A 6000-nucleotide genomic window follows, 5' to 3' on the forward strand; every position below is an offset into this window, starting at 1 on the left:
AGGAGGAGGAGGAGGAGGAGAAGGAGGAGGAGGAGGAGAAGAAGGAGGAGAAGGAGGAGAAGAAGGAGAAGAAGAGAAGGAGAAGAAGAAAGAAGGAGAAGAAAGGGAAGAAAGAAGAAAGAAAAGAAGAAGGAAGAAGAAGGAGAAGAAGGAGAAGAAGAGGAAGGAGAAGAAGAAAGAAGAAAGAGAAGAAGGAAGAAGGAAGAAGGAAAAGAAGAAGGAAGGAGAAGCAAAAGAAGAAAGGTGATACTATTAAAGGAGAGAGGGAGAAAGAGAGAGAGAGAGAGAGAGAGAGAGAAACTAACTCTAGATAATTGAAGTCTCATAAAGCTGGTTTACTATGCTTCTGTACTAGGCTTATGACCAGTTTCCTAAACTCATCTATTTCTTCTTTATGCCAGAAGGTCTGTCATATATCCTGATGAAGGAAAAAAAGCCACTTCTGTTTCTCCTTTCATTGATCTTTTTTGTACAGATAATGGGGGGATTAGTGACTCACACAAGGTCACACGACTAAGTAATTATTAAGTGTCTGAGGTCATATTTGAACTCAGGTCCTCCTGACTGTAGGCCTGGTACTCTATCCACTCTACCATTCAGCTGCGCTTCCTTTCATTGATCTTTGCTGAAATACTCTCCAACAGGCTTCTTAGTTCTTTGCATGAATTCATTATTAATATATATATATATATATATATATATATATATATATATATATATATATTATCCCATTCACACTGCTGTAGCCTATTTATTTTGAATAAAATTTAACCTATCTGGAACCATAACCCAAATCATGAGTTTTATACCACTAATTTTCACTAAAGTCATATTTGTTTCTTTGCTCTAGAGTCTCTAGTTCTTTCTTGTTGACTAAAATTTGGGACATTTGAGACTGGATTTTTCCACTGACTTTTTTTTTTTTTTGGTTTTTGCAAGGCATTGGGGTTAAGTGGCTTGCCCAAGGCCACACAACTAGGCAATTATTAAGTGTCTGAGACCGGATTTAAATCCAGGTACTCCTGACTCCAGGGCCGGTGTGTTAGCCACTACACCACCTAGCCGCCCAGTCCCTCCACTGACTCTTCATGGATTTTGTCTCATGTGAACTTGATATCTCATTATTGCTACTCTCTGTTGTGTCTAGCTTGGTGGATATAAGTAGTTTTATTTGTTCTCTATCCTTTTTTATTTTAAAACCTTTAGTTTAAGTTCAAAGATATCTGCTAAATCCCTGGCCAGAAATAAGTTATCCCTATATTTTAAACTGTTGTACAGACATTCAAATTCCATTTTCAGATATCACCTTCTCACCTCTAGACTGTCTTCCCTTTCCTTAGACTGTTTTTGCATAGTAACTCTGATTAAAAAGTAATAAATTAGGATTGAGTCAATCAGATAAAGAAATTCTCTGTTTGGGATTGCAAAGGAGAGCCTCCTGTAGGTCAGGGGACCAAGAAAAAAGGAGTCAGTTTTTCATTTTTTTGATTTTTGTTTTTTTAGTTTTAAGATGGATCTTTGATAGGAAAAGTTTTGTGAACATTTCAAAAGTTTTGCATTTGTGGAAAGGACCAGAATTTTAGAAAAAAATGATTTATCTATTTTAACAAATTAAATACATATTCTAACTATAAATTCCTTAAGAACGTGTGTGTGTGTGTGTGTGTGTGTGTGTGTGTGTGTGTGTGTGTGTGTGTGTGTGCCCTCAATATCTAGGAAATAGTACTCAACAACTTTTGGTTGTTCTGCTGCTGATTATAATCTTAGCTATTACTACATATGAAATTATTGTAGAAAGAAAGTGTATTCTGTATAGATCTATTTTGTTTCTTTGATCTGAATGGTTGGAGTTGCCTAAAGAATATGTAGCTTCTTGCTTTTAAAGTTCTCAGAGAGGCTGAAAGATAAAAAAAACTAGCTAGAAGTTTCAGGAAACATTTTAAAATGATATGAAACATTTCACTTTCACATCATTTAAAAAATCTTTTGCATTTGAAATACAATTTGAAATTTTACTCATGATCTTAAACAAACTAGTCCCACTTTTAACCTATAGGAGAGGATCTGTTTTAAAATAATAATTAAAAACCACTCATTTCCTTATATAATGTCTCCATATTTGGATTTTTTTCCCTGTGCATTTTCCTGACCTCTTTGGGTTTAGAGAATAATAGTAAGTATGGCAAGGAATTACCCAAGGAATATTAAAGTAAAAATCAATTTCCTGGGCTTATTCCAATGTCACACTATGAAGGGGATGTTGGAAAAGAGAGTTAACTGTAAGAAGATGCCAGATGTCAGAAGACAACAAAGGAGGGTGCCTGACAAATGTGGGAGATCTATAGAAGATGCTGATTTGGCATTTGAATATGAGCCAGCCCTTCAGTAAACAGCTTGTGAGGCATCTAGCAGCCGCTTTGTATATGTGTCATCAAACTTCTACCAGATAGGAAGCAAAAATAATGAACTGAGACAGAGTTTATCTTGCACCCTTATTTTGGAGGCCAAATTGGCAAGGGATGCAATCTTTTCCCAATATGATTGGAGGGGTGCACCCTGAGAAACACCAACCACAGAAACCTGGGTGAAAAAGTTGAAATTTCAGGCTTCACTAGAAGATGGTAACTTTTTTGTTTTTTTAATTTATTTAAGGCAATAGGGTTAAGTGACTTGGAAGATGGTAAATTTTAAGCTTATTTTAATTTCCCATTTCCCATTAATTTCCCATATACTAAAGATTCCATTTAATCCATATGTGGATGAATAATTCTTTTGAGTCCAGCTCAAAAATAGATTGAATAGATTGAACTCCTTTGGGACAAGAGGCAAGAGCCAAACTAGTTTTGATTTATGATGAGATTAAATCATGCTCCTTAGGTAAAAGCTGTATTTGGAAACTGGGGTAAAGTAACTATAGGAAGCTGTGATGTAAACATGCCCAGGTATGACACTGGGCAGCTAGGAATTCTTATGCATACAAAGTAGACATGTGCTGGAGCATCTCAGACATGGATCATTATTAGTTAGAGGCTTATGTAGATAGATAGTGTTTGCAAAGCAACTATTCCAGTCCCACTCTTATTTATTTTAGGGTATTTTTTGCAAGGCAATGGGGTTAACACACAGCTAGGTAATTATTAAGTGTTTGAGGCTGGTTTTGAACTCAGCTACTCCTGACTCCAGGGCTGGAGCTCTCTCCACTGCACCACCTAGCCACCCCATCCACTGCACCACCTAGTCACCCCCCAGTCCCACTCTTTAGGAAACATGTGAAGCCAGCGTCCTGCCTATGGCACAGTGAAACATGGTGTTTCAACTATGCTCTTTTCACTGAAAGGGATGTGCTAAAACCTTATGTATGCAAGAGGACTCTGTATTTGTGTCTGAATACAATTTAATTGGACAAGCAAGTAACTGATAAAGTTTTTATAGCATTTTAATATTTATAGATGATCTTGAATATATTCTTATTTTATCTTGACAATAAATATAATAAAGTATGTAGGTAATTATTGTCCCATTCTACAAAAGAGGAAACTCAGTCTCAGAAGTAGTGACTTGTCCATAATTTTTTACAAATATTCTGTGTCAGAGGTAAGAACAGTTGCTAGGAAAACCATGAGTGACCATGTCACTGCCCACTTCAGATTCTCTGTATGGCAGTTAAAGCCCTTTACAACCTGACTCCAACTTACCTTTCTGACCTTCCTTTGTATACATTACTCTCATTAATGCCCTCATTTTCCAGCTGTTCATTTTACATATCAATCCATCTCCCATTTGAAGTCTTTGCCCTAGCTGTCTGTCCTCCAGGCTTGCCATGTGCAAACTCTCACTACGTCTTTAGAATCCCTAGTTTTCCTTTTGAGCTCAGTGTAAACACCTCTTTTTTTTTTTTGGAAGTTGTATATCTTCATTGTACTGTTATTTTTTTTTTAGGTTTTTGCAAGGCAAATGGGGTTAAGTGGCTTGCCCAAGGCCACACAGCTAGGTAATTAAGTGTCTGAGGCTGGATTTGAACTCAGGTACTCCTGACTCCAGGGCTGAGGCTCTATCCACTGCGCCACCTAGCCGCCCCATACTGTTATTTTTTTAAAGAAAGATTTTATTTATTTAGAGTTTTACAATTTTCCCCCTATTCTTGCTTCCCTCCCCTCACCCCCCACAGAAGGCATTCTGTTAGCCTTTACATTGGTTTCATATTATACATTGATCTCAGTTGAATGTGATGATAGAGAAATAATATCCTTAAGGAAGAAAAATAAAGTATGAGACAGTAAAATTACATAATAAGAATAGTTTTTTTTTTCTAATTTGATGGTAAGTCTTTGGTCTTTGTTCAAAGTCCATAATTCTTTCTCTGGATACAGATGGTATCCTCCATTGCAGATAGCCCCAAATTGTCCCTGGTTGTTGCACTGATGGAAAGAGCAAGTCCATCAAGGTTGAACATCACTCCCATGTTGCTGTTAGGATTTACAATGTTTTTCTGATTCTACTCATCTTGCTCAGCATCAGTTCATGCAAATCCCTCCAGGCTTCCCTGAATTTCCATCCCTCCTGGTTTCTAATAGAACAATAGTGTTCCATGACATACTTATACTACAATTTGTTAAGCTATTCCCCAGTTGAAGGACATTCACTTAATTTCCAATTTTTTACCACCACAAACAGGGCTGCTATATTTTTGTACAAGTGATTAAACACCTCTTATATTAGGTCTTTCCTATGCCCCCTCAGCTGCTAATGCCCTTCCCCAAATTACTGTGCATCAGCAGGACTGGAAATATTCCACATACTTAATAAATGCTTGTTGAATGATATACACTGTTTCTACTGCTTCCACTTTGTATATTCTGTAGCTTCCTAGGACCTTTCATTTTATAATTATAAACCACAAAATAGTGTGGGATTAGTCCTGGCCAAGGAGCCAGTAAGAACTGGCACTTACCAGCTATTTGTCCCTCGATTAACCATTTAACCTTTTTCAGTCTTAGTTCCCTCATCTGCAAAATGGATCTGATTATAGAACCTTCCTCACAAGACTAATTTTTTTTTTTGCTGGGTATTTGTGAGAGAATATAAGCAAAGGACTTTGCAAACCTTACAGTCCCATATACATATACCATATTTCCCCATGCATAAGACATACCTTCATTCTTGGCCCAAAATTTGAAAAAATATATATTAATAAAGTTAATGAACTCAAGTTTTATTCATTATAAAATTCATACAACTTCTCATCGCTGTCAAAATTCCCATCTGTTGGCTTGTCCTCATCTGTGTTTGATGACGAATCACTATCTTCATATATTGCCTTGTCCTCAGTTCTATCTATGGCATTTGAAATGCCACACTTCTTAAATGACTTGACATGATCTCAAACTTGATATTATCCCATCATTGTACAAAAATCTTTTCTGAACCATTTCTGGGCAGAACGTGGCAAAACATAAGCTAATACCAGTAACAAATGTGAAACAATGAGTGCAAAGACAACAAGCAAGAAAAAGCAGGAAATGCAAGTAAAAAAAAAATCCACAATCATTGTATAAGAAGCTCCCAGGTTTTAGACCCCAAATTTTTTCAAAAAAGTGTGCTTTTTTTAACATGGGGAAACATAGCAAGTAATTATTTTGTATTATCTTTTAACAGAGGCAGTATGACACAGAGAACACTATTGATAGATTCAGGAAGATCTTGGTTCGAGTTCAACTCTGACACATACGGTCTGTTTCAGACTAGACAGGTTGCTTAACATCTTATTGTTCTGAGAGTTAGTTGCAAGCTACCAACTTGCACTGGAAGAGAAGTTTCCCCATCTAGTACTAATGTAATCACAGTTATAGTTCCTATACCCCAATAAAATAGACTTTTATTCCTTACACATTCCTCATAATTCCTTATAAAACTAACACTATCTTAAAAACATGCATTATATCTCATAACTAGTTCTGAGAGGTTAGGATATTATATCCTAATTATAGTCATTTATATAAA

This window comes from Macrotis lagotis, chromosome 1 (assembly GCF_037893015.1).
Source record: "Macrotis lagotis isolate mMagLag1 chromosome 1, bilby.v1.9.chrom.fasta, whole genome shotgun sequence".
Taxonomy (NCBI): domain Eukaryota; kingdom Metazoa; phylum Chordata; class Mammalia; order Peramelemorphia; family Peramelidae; genus Macrotis; species Macrotis lagotis.